This window comes from Pezoporus wallicus, unplaced genomic scaffold, assembly GCF_028554395.1.
Source record: "Pezoporus wallicus isolate ANWC-B61680 ecotype Strahan unplaced genomic scaffold, APGP_CSIRO_Pwel_v1 contig_593, whole genome shotgun sequence".
NCBI classification, from domain to species: Eukaryota; Metazoa; Chordata; class Aves; order Psittaciformes; family Psittacidae; genus Pezoporus; species Pezoporus wallicus.
Genome location: NW_026642342.1, coordinates 3,221,820 through 3,232,981, shown reverse-complemented (window position 1 = coordinate 3,232,981; position 11,162 = coordinate 3,221,820). Strand labels below are relative to the sequence as shown.

Genomic DNA, 11,162 nt, shown 5'->3' with positions numbered 1-11,162 from the left:
GCTAAGTGATGTTTACCCTGACCAAGGACTTTGTGAGGCTCATGCCCTGCCAGGGAGGAGGGGAAGCCGGGAGGAAGCAGAGACGGGGCGCCTGACCCAGGCTAGCCAAGGAGGTATTCCATACCACAGCACGTCATGCCCGGGATGGGGGGGTAACTGTGAGTTACCCAGAAGGACACGGGCTTCCAGGTGGGACTTGTTTCTTGGCCAGTGGTATTGTATTCTCTTCCCTTGTTATTTTCTCTTATCATTGTTGTCGTCGGTGGTAGTGGTGGTGATTTGTGTTGTACATTGGTTGCTGGACTGTTCTTGTCTCAGCCCGTGGGAGTTGCACTCTTCCGATCCTCCTCCCCGTTCCTCTGGGAGCAGGGAAGGGGAGAGCCCCGTGGGGGGTAGGCCCTCGATTGCTGTCAGCCTGGCACCACTCACTGGGAGTGAGTGAACAAGCTGTCTGGCTAGGGTTTAAACCACGACAGTTCTTTTGGCGCCCAACATGGGGCCCGAACCCACGACCCTGAGATTAAGAGTCTCATGCTCTACCGACTGAGCTAGGGGTGCTTGAAGGTAAAGGGGCCCAAGATAGTTGGTTGACATTCAAGGACTGCTTTTTCCGTGCTCAAGATCAGAGCATCCCGACACGTAGGAAGTCAAGGAAGAGGGCCAAGAGACCTGCGTGGCTAAATAGGGAATTGCTGGGTATGCTCAAGTGGAAGAGGAGAGTTTACAGGTCATGGAAGGAGGGGCTGGCCACTTGGGAGGAATATAAGGCTGCTGCTAGAGGATGTAGGAAGGCAGCTAGGAGGACTAAGGCATCCTTAGAATTAAACCTGGCAAGAAGGGTCAAGGACAGCAAAAAGAGCTTTTTTAAATACATGGCAGACAAAGCTAACACCAGAGGCAATGTAGGCCCACTGATGAACGGGATGGGTGCCCTGGTGACAGAAGATAAAGAGATGGCAGAGTTACTGAATGCCTTCTTTGTCTCTGTCTACTCTGCTGCGGGCAGTCCTGAAGAGCCCTGTACCCCTGAGACCTTAGATGAAGTCAGGTCGACGGAGCGGTTTGCCTTAGTCGATGAGGAATGGATTAGAGACCAGTTGAGCAACCTGGACATCCATAAATCCATGGGTCCAGATGGGATGCACCCGCGGGTGCTGAGGGAACTGGCGGAAGTCATTGCTAGACCACTCTCCATCATCTTTACCAAGTCTTGGGAAACGGGAGAGGTGCCTGAGGACTGGAGGAAAGCAAATGTCACTCCAGTCTTCAAAAAGGGCAAGAAGGAGGACCCGGGTAACTACAGACCGGTCAGCCTCACCTCCATCCCTGGGAAAGTGATGGAACACCTTATCCTTGGTACCATCTTAAGGCATATCAAGGATAAGAAGGTTATGAGGGGCAGTCAACATGGCTTCACCAGGGGGAAATCATGTTTGACCAATCTCTTAGCCTTTTATGAGGAAATAACACGGTGGATGGATGATGGCAGAGCGGTGGATGTGGTCTACCTTGACCTCAGCAAAGCATTTGACACAGTCTCCCACAGCATCCTCATGGCTAAAATGAGGAAGTGTGGACTGGATGATCAGGTAGTGAGGTGGACTGCGAACTGGCTGAAGGAGAGAAGCCAGAGAGTTGTAGTCTATGGGGCTGAGTCTAGTTGGAGGCCTGTAACTAGTGGAGTGCCTCAAGGGTCAGTACTGGGACCGGTATTATTTAATATATTCATCAATGATTTGGATGAGGGAATTGAGTGTACTATCAGCAAGTTTGCTGATGACACTAAGCTGGGAGGAGTGGCTGATACGCCAGAAGGCTGTGCTGCCATCCAGCGAGACCTGGATAGGCAGGGAGTAACTTGATGAAATATAACAAGGGAAAGTGTAGAGTCCTGCATCTGGGCAGGAACAACCCCAGGTTCCAGTATAGGTTGGGGAACGACCTGTTAGAGAGCAGTGTAGGGGAGAGGGACCTGGGGGTCCTAGTGGACAACAGGATGACCATGAGCCAACACTGTGCCCTTGTGGCTAAGAAGGCCAATGGCATCCTGGGGTGTATTAGAAGGGCGGTGGTTAGTAGGTCGAGAGAGGTCCTCCTTCCCCTCTACTCTGCCCTGGTGAGACCGCATCTGGAGTACTGTGTCCAGTTCTGGGCCCCTCAGTTCAAGAAGGACAGGGAGCTGCTGGAGAGAGTCCAGCGCAGGGCAACGAAGATGATTAAGGGAGTGGAACATCTCCCTTATGAGGAAAGACTGAGGGAGCTGGGTCTCTATAGTTTGGAGAAGAGGAGACTGAGGGGTGACCTTATCAGTGTCTATAAATATATAAAGGGGGAGTGTCACGAGGACGGAGCCAGGCTCTACTCAGTGGCAAACAATGATAGGACAAGGGGTAATGGGTACAAACTGGAACACAAGAGGTTCCACTTAAACTTGAGAAGAAAATTCTTCTCAGTGAGGGTGACGGAACACTGGAACAGGCTGCCCAGGGAGGTTGTGGAGTCTCCTTCCCTGGAGACATTCAAAACCCGCCTGGACGCATTCCTGTGTAACATTATCTAGGTGTTCCTGCTCCGGCAGGGGGATTGGACTAGATGATCTTTCGAGGTCCCTTCCAATCTCTAACATACTGTGATACTGTGATACTGTGAAACACAGCACTACCATTTGCCATGGACTGATCCAGACTGCACTGGAACAGGGGCAAGCTCCAGAACACCTGCAATACATTGATGACATTACTGTGTGGGGTGATACAGCGGAAGAAGTCTTTGAGAAAGGGAGGAAAATAATCCAAATCCTGCTGAAAGCCGGTTTTGCCATAAAACGGAGTAAGGTCAAAGGACCTGCACAGGAGATTCAATTTTGGGGAATAAAATGGCAAGATGGATGTAGACAGATCCCCACAGATGTGATCAACAACATAATAGCAATGTCTCCACCAACTAAATAAGAAAGAAACGCATGCTTTCTTGGGTGCAGTGGGGTTCTGGAGAATGCACATCCCATATTACAGTTCGATTGCAAGCCCTCTCTATCATGTGACCCGGAAGAAGAATGATTTTAAATGGGGCCCTGAGCAGCAACAAGCCTTTGAGCAAATTAAACGCGAGATAGTTCATGCAGTAGCCCTTGGACCAGTCCGGACCGGACCAGATGTAAAAAATGTACTGTACACTGCAGCTGGGGAGAACGGTCCTACCTGGAGCCTCTGGCAGAAAGCTCCAGGGGAGACTCGAGGTCTACCCCTTGGCTCTTGGAGTCGGGGATATAAAGGATCTGAGGCCAGCTATACCCCAACTGAGAAAGAGATACTGGCAGCCTATGAAGGGGTCCCAGCTGCTTCGGAAGTGATTGGCACTGAAGCACAGCTCCTTCTGGCACCCCGGTTGCCTGTGCTGGGCTGGATGTTCAAAGGCAGGGTCTCCTCTACACATCATGCAACTGATGCTACATGGAGTAAATGGGCTGCACTAATTACACAACGAACTCGAATAGGAAATCTCAGTCGTCCAGGCATTCTAGAAGTCATCATGGACTGGCCAGAGGGCAAAGATTTTGGAATGTCACCAAAGGAGGAGGTGGTGCGTGCTGAAGAGGCCCCACCATATAATAAACTGTCAGAAAGTGAAAAGCAGTATGCCTTGTTTACTGATGGCTCTTGCCGTATTGTGGGAAAGCATCGGAGATGGAAGGCAGCTGTATGGAGTCCTGGACGACAAGTTGCAGAAACTGCTGAAGGAGAGGGTGAATCGAGTCAATTTGCCGAGGTGAAAGCCATCCAGCTGGCCCTGGACATTGCTGAACGAGAAAAGTGGCCAGTACTTTACCTCTATACTGACTCATGGATGGTGGCAAATGCCCTGTGGGGGTGGTTGAAGCACCCTCCAACCATCATCCCAACAGAGAATGAACTTTGATGAACCGGATGAGTTCCGCAGTAAAGGAACAACCAGCATCAGCAGGCAACGATCCAATACTGCACACAGCTTTTCCTGCCCTGAAAGATTGTTAGAAGAGATAGAACCTGATATTATTGTATTTTTTTTCATCCTCTGGACTTTTATATTTCCTCAGTGAATTACCACAAAGGCAGTGAGCGTCTTTTATAACATGACAATTATATACTTTTGTGTATTTTTACTAAAGAAAATAAACAAATAACTATCATAAGCTTCATTAAGATGCAGGAATGATGTTCTTAGTGTTATTTGAGTGGTTTCAGTGTAAAGCATCTGTGTATAAGACAGAGTATTGACCAAAATGAGTGGCTTTAGGCATGTTAGGGAATATTCTAGTCATCTTTGAAAAAGTAAAATAAGAAAATTGGAGAAAATATGAGCCCAAACTATCTTCAGGCTGGCATGGTATTTACTACTTTCATGGGTTGTTAGACCTTTTTCTAGAGGTTGGAGTATGGCTACTCAGAATTGCACTGGCTTCTGACAATTCTGGGCTGCTGTTCCAGAAACCAGCTCTGCCAAGCCCTGCAGCTGTGTCCTGCCCAGGCTCCAAGCTCTCCAGTTCAGCACATAAGGGGGTGGTTCTTTCCATAGTTATAGTAGTTGCTGTGAACTGGTTGTAAATGTTTCACCATGAAAATTAGTGATACCATGTCCCAGTCAAACAAAGCTTGAATTAGCATGTTAGAATGTACATGCGTCAACATAACACTTAAGAAGAAATGAAGTAATTTTTTAATGTATTTGTTTTTTATTCTAGGCTATGCTGTTTCTCTGATCTGTTGCCTAGAACTATTGAAGTAATAATGCAGTAGCAGAACGCTTCAGAGGCACCACCTTCTACTTAGCTCAAGTTATGGGAAATAGAAAGTATGATTTTAATGGCTACTCTTGCCACTGTTCATTTGGCAGCTTGGAGTCTTCTTTCAAGATGGGTAAAATACTGTCTAGAGTGCATAACACCAAGTTTCTAGAGCTGCCTTTTGTGTTTTTCTCATAGTTACCAAATATAGAGGCGATGAATAAGGGCAGTGGTTTCATTACGTGCTCACTGGTAGTCTTTTGTCTTGAGTTTCACTGACAAAAGATGTTAGTCTGCACATATTTATAATCCTGCTTTAGGCCTTGTCATAATCATCTTTTATGGCACTTGGGACAAAAAATAAAATATATGGGAAAAAAAAGAAAATAACCAGTGATTTGCCATAAAAATTAGAACCTTTTATTCCTAGAAAGCATGGCTGCATGATAGACACAGACAATAGTTTCTGTGAGGGAGAAAAGAGCGTTTAAATGACCCAGTGAAGACTTTTAAGCTGTCTATGACAGTAGTTCTGGCAATATGGTATCTATATTGATTTTGAGAGATTGCAGAAATGATGAACAAAATCAAAACAGAATTGGTAAAAGAACAAAAAATTAAAATTTGGGGGTTTAAGTGGTAAGCAAAATGAAAACAGGACATTCATTCACAGAAGGCATGGGCATTATGCTTCTACCATATTTTTTTCTCCAGTTTTAGTGAGTCAGATTCATTACAATGAAAACAAAGAGAGTCTACAGGAAATGGGCTAGTCTGATTTACAGGTGTGTTGACTTCAGGCTAGTGAAATCAGTTTTGGTTTTTGTGATCTCAAAATACAATAAGATGTTTCTCTCTGCCTAGAATTTAATTTAAGTGGGTTTTATACTGATAATTGCCAAGAATATCTTTTTGAAGGGTTCTTGGCATCTCTTGAAATTGTACTGCAACATGCAGTGTGATAGAATTTCTGAGCACCTTTCACGATTTCAGAATGAAATGAAGGCTTCTTGGAGACCTCATAGCAGCCTTCCAGTATCTAAGGGGGGCCTCTAAGCTTGCAGGGGAGGGACTCTTCATAAGGGACTGTAGTGATAGGATAAGGGGTAACAGGTTAAAACTTAAACAGGGGAAGTTTAGATTGGGTATAAGGAGGAAGTTTACTGTAAGGGTGGTGATGCACTGGAATGGGTTGCCCAGGGAGCTGTGAATGTTCCATCCCTGACAGTGTTCAAGGCCAGGTTGGACAGAGCTTTGGGTGGCATGGTTTAGTGTGAGATGTCCCTGCCCATGGCAGGAGGCTTGGAATTAATGATCTTAAGGTTCTTTCCAACCTTAACTATTCTGTGATTGTCTCCATTCCTTTAAGATTTTGTTGGGGTTTTTTTGTGTTTGTTTTTAGGGAAGTTCTTTTTTGATGTGTGTGGTCCTGGTTTTTTGTTTAACATTCCACTGATGCTCAATGCAACATAGTGTACACAAATCAGGATACAGGAATCCTGATTTCTGCTGTGGTTTTCCATTACAGCCTTATTTATAGGAGTAATGCCTGAATTTGACCATGTCTCATGAACATTTCATTTGTATCTGTAAATTGTCAAGTTAAGGATACAGATTTTAAAAAATAAAAACATAGCTTTACAGAATCACAGAATCCTAAGGGTTGGAAGGGACCTCAAAAGATCATCTAGTCCAACCCTCCTGCAAGAGCAGGGTAACCTACAGTACATCACACAGGAGCTTGTCCAGGTGAGCCTTGTATATCTCCAACGTAGGAGACTCCACAACCCCTCTGGGCAACCTGTTCCAGTGATCTGTCACTCTCACAGTAAAGAAATTTTTCCTGATGTTCACATGGAACCTCCTATGCTCCAGTTTACACCCATTGCCCCTTGTCCTGTCACTGGACATCACTGAAAAAACCTAGCTCCATCATCCTGACACTCACCCTTTCCATATTTGTAAACATTGATGAGGTCACCCCTCAGTCTCCTCTTCTCCAAGCTAAAGAGTCCCAGCTCCCTCAGCCTCTCCTCATAAGGGAGATGTTCCATTCCGTTAATCATCTTTGTAGCTCTGCGCTGGACTCTTTCAAGCAATTCCCTGTCCTTCTTGAACTGTGGAGCCCAGAACTGGACACAATATTCCAGATGCGGCCTCACCAAGGCAGAGTAGAGGGGGAGGAGAACCTCTCTTGACCTACTAACCACACCCTTTCTAATGCACCCTAGGATGCCATTGGCCTTCTTGGCCACAAGGGCACATCGCTGGCTCACGGTCATCCTCCTATCCACCAGGACCCACAGGTCCCTTTCCCCTTCACTACTGTCCAGCAGGTCAGTCCCCAACCTGTACTGGTACATGGGGTTGTTCTTCCCCAGATGCAAGACTGTACACTTGCCCTTGTTGAATTTCATCAAGTTCCTCTCCGCCCAACCCTCCAGCCTGTCCAGGTCTCGCTGAATGACAACACAGCCCTCTGGTGTGTCAGCCACTCCTCCCAGTTTAGTATCATCAGCAAACTTGCTGAGGGTACATTCAGTTCCCTCATTCAGGTCGTTGATGAAAATATTAAACAGCACTGGTCCCAGCACCGACCCCTGAGGGACTCCACTAGTCACAGACCTCCAGCTAGATTCTGCCCCATTGACCACAACTCTCTGCCTTCTTCCTTCCAACCAGTTCTTGATCCACCTCACTACCTGATCATCAAGCCCACACTTCCTTAGCTTATCTATGAGGATGCTGTGGGAGACAGTATCAAATGCCTTACTGAAATCAAGAAAAAACATATCTACTGCTCTACCATCATCCATCCACCTAGTTACTTGCTCATAGAAGGCTATAAGGTTAGTCAAACATGACTTCCCCTTGGTAAAGCCATGTTGGCTGCTCTTAATGATCCCCTCATCCTTGATATGCCTAGAGATGGTGTCAAGAATAAGTTGTTCCATCACCTTTCCAGGGATGGAGGTAAGGCTGACTGGTCTATAATTACCTGGGTCCTCCTCCTTTCCCTTTTTATAGACTGGCGTGACATTTGCCATCCTCCAATCCTCAGGCACCTCACCTGTTTCCCACGACTTACCAAAGATGATGGAGAGTGGCTCAGCAATGACCTCCGCCAGCTCCCTCAGCACCCATGGGTGTATTCCATCCGGACCCATCGATTTATAGATGTCCAGATTACTTAACTGATCCCTAACCCAATCCTCATCTACCAAAGCACGCTCCTCCTTTATCCTGACTCCTTCTGGTGCTACAGGAATCTGGGTCTCCTGGGGAGAGTCTGCAGGAGTAAAGACAGAAGCAAAGAAGGCATTCAACACCTCTGCCTTCTTTATATCCTCTGTCTCCAGGGCACCCACTCATTCATCAGTGGGCCTATACTGCTTCTTGTGTTAGTTTTATTCGCGATGTATTTGAAGAAGCCCTTTCTATTGTCCTTGACCCGACTTGCCAGATTAAGTTCCAAGGAGGCCTTAGCTGTCCTAATTGCTTCCCTACATCCTCTAACAGCTGTCCTATATTCCTCCCAAGTGGCCAGCCCCTCCTTCCATAATCCATAGATTCTCTTTTTCCGTACGAGTTTACCCAGCAGTTCCTTGTTTAACCATGCTGGTCTCCTGGCTCCCCTACTTGACTTCCTACTCACTGGGACACTCTGATCCTGAGCTTTGAAGAAGTGGTTCTTGAATGCTGACCAACTATCTTGAGCCCCTTTACCACCTAGTACCCTTTGCCATGATACTTCCCTTAGCAATTGATTGAAGAGGCCAAAGTTTGCCCTTTGGAAATCCAGAAATGTGGCCTTGCTAGGTATTCTATTCCTCCCACACAAGATCCTAAACTCCACCATTTCATGGTTACTGCAGCCCAAGCTGCCATTGACCGTCACTACTTCAACCAGACCCTCCCTGTTGGTGAGTACCAGATCCACCAGCGCTCCTCTCCTAGTTGGTTCGTCCACCATTTGCATTAAGAAGTTATTATCAATGCACTGGAGGAACCTCCTAGACTGTGAATGACTGGCTGTGTAAGTCTTCCAGCAAATATCGGGGTAGTTAAAATCCCCCATAAGGACCAAGGCATGTAGTCGTGAGGCTGCTTTCAATTGCCTGTAGAAAGCCTCATCAACTCCTCCATCCTGATCAGGTGGTCTATAATAGACCCCCACAACTGTGCCACCTGTACCAGCCTGTCCCTTAATTCACACCCACAGACTTTCCACTTGATCCTCATCTGCCCCTGAACAAAACTCAATACATTCTAGTTGCTCTTTCACATAAAGAGCAACTCCACCACCTCGCTTTGCTGATCTATCTTTCCTAAAAAGGACATAGCCATCCATAACCACATTCCAGTCACGTGAGCTGCCCCACCATGTCTCTGTAATTGCCACCAGGTCATAACCTTTACACCACACACAGACTTCTAACTCCTCCTGTTTATTCCCCATGCTGTGTGCATTGGTGTACAGGCATTTCAGGGAGCGAGCTGAGTACGCTAGTGGCACCCTTGGAAGGCGTGGGGCCTTCTGGTCTTCATTCATACTAGAACATTGCCCCACTAGTTCAACAATAGATTGAGAGTTCTCCCTAGTCTGCCATTCTTCAAGCCCTAGCATGTTTCTCTTGGGCTTGTACCCAACAAGCCCAGTTATCTCCCCTTCCCCCTCCATACCTAGTTTAAAGCCCTGTCAATGAGCCCTGCTAACTCCTGCCCCAGAAACCTTCTCCCCCTCTGGGACTGATGTATCCCACCTGCCACCAGCAAACCAGGTGTCTCATATAGCAGCCTATGATTGAAAAACTCAAACCCCTGCCTTTGACACCAGTCCCATAGCCATATATTGATCTGCAGTTTCTTCCTAGTTATCTCTTCACCTTTGCTTGTAACAGGTATGGAGGCAAACACCACTTGTGCTCCAGACCCTCTAACCAGCCGTCCCAGGGCCCTGAAGTCTCTCTTCATTGCCCTTGCCCTGCTTGTAATAATTTCATCACTGCTAACCTGAAAAAACAGCAGCGGATAGTAGTCAGAGGGCTGCACCAGATCAGAGTTTCCTTTTAACATCTCCAATCCGAGCCCCAGGTAGGCAGCAGACTTCCCCGTGGAATGAATCAGGTCGACAAATGGGCCCTTCTGTTCCCCTCAGAAGGGAGTCACCCACCACAATTACTCTTCTTTTCTTCTTCGTTGAGAAAGTTCTAAGGCATGGGGGTGAGTGACAAGCCCTAGGTGACTTACTAGATGGATCAACCCCTCCATCACCATTTACCTGGCCCTGTAGTTCCAAGACCTCATACCTGTTACTCAAGGGCAACTGGGAGGAAGGAAGGGATTGTGAGGGTTTTTGCTTACCTGTCCAAGGAGGGACCTCCCTCCATACTTCCTTGTCCTTTAAATTCACTCCTTCTCTCTGATGGTAGGAGGGAAGGGGATCTAACACTTGTTCAGCCACTTCCCTCTGCTCTTGCTTTAGGGTGTGGCTCCACCAATCAATTTCACTTTCACACTCTCTGATAGCTCTCAACCTTTCTATGTCCTCCCTCAGTTCAACCACCTGCTTTAGCAGGTCATCTATTTGCTGACACCGCACACAAGCCGTGTCACTGGCTCTCTCCTATACAAGTGCCAGGCTCATGCATTCACTGCAGCAAGAGACCTGCACAGCCACATGTCTGCGGGAAGGCTCAGTCTGGCTACCCACGTGATTCCTCACTACAGGTTTTGATCGAGTGGTGACCATGATCTATCTGGTCCCTCGGTCCGTCTACATCTCTTTGCACAAGCAAGCAGTCCTTCCTCTTCCTGCGCTCCAGGCGAGTCCTCTTGACCAGCCGGTCACCCCGCTTGAACTGCCGCACTCCTGGTCATTCGCGCTCCCCGGGCAGGTTTTTAACCGCTTACAACAGCCACCGAGCCTCCTGGCTCCGCCCCCGGTGAATCAGCTGCTCGCGAGAGCTGAGCTGCCGGCTCCTGGGCAAGTCCTGTCGAGGACTTGAGGCTCCTTCCTCAATGGCTTTTGTCGCTCTGAGTTGAGCCTCTTGGACGCTGATCTCTCCCCGCTCCACTCCGGTGTTGCAGGCATCCTCTCTTAATCTACTCACCTCAGCAATTCAAGCTTTAAGCTAACTGCAAGCCTGATGTCCTCTTAAAGTTAAATCCTATGTGTTGCAGGGCATATGACATTTTAAAGACAGGTTTGATCTGTATGGTAGTGTCCAAACCGTAAATTTTGAAAAGTATTTTGTATATGATGTTTGTATAAATATGAAAGAGAATGGGTGGATTGAAATCCATAGGTACCATTCACATTTCATAGAGTATGCCTGTTCTTCATAGTCTGACCAAGTTGTTAACTTAATCGTTTACTTAGCTGTAACATTTCTGTGTC

General features: G+C 47.1%; 1 non-coding gene across 1 annotated transcript; it reads right to left on the bottom strand.

Moving 5' to 3' along the window:
• Positions 1-485: 485 nt before the first annotated feature.
• Positions 486-556, bottom strand: TRNAK-CUU (transfer RNA lysine (anticodon CUU)). Its single transcript has one exon. It is a non-coding gene; the product is annotated as a tRNA-Lys (tRNA).
• Positions 557-11,162: the final 10,606 nt, after the last annotated feature.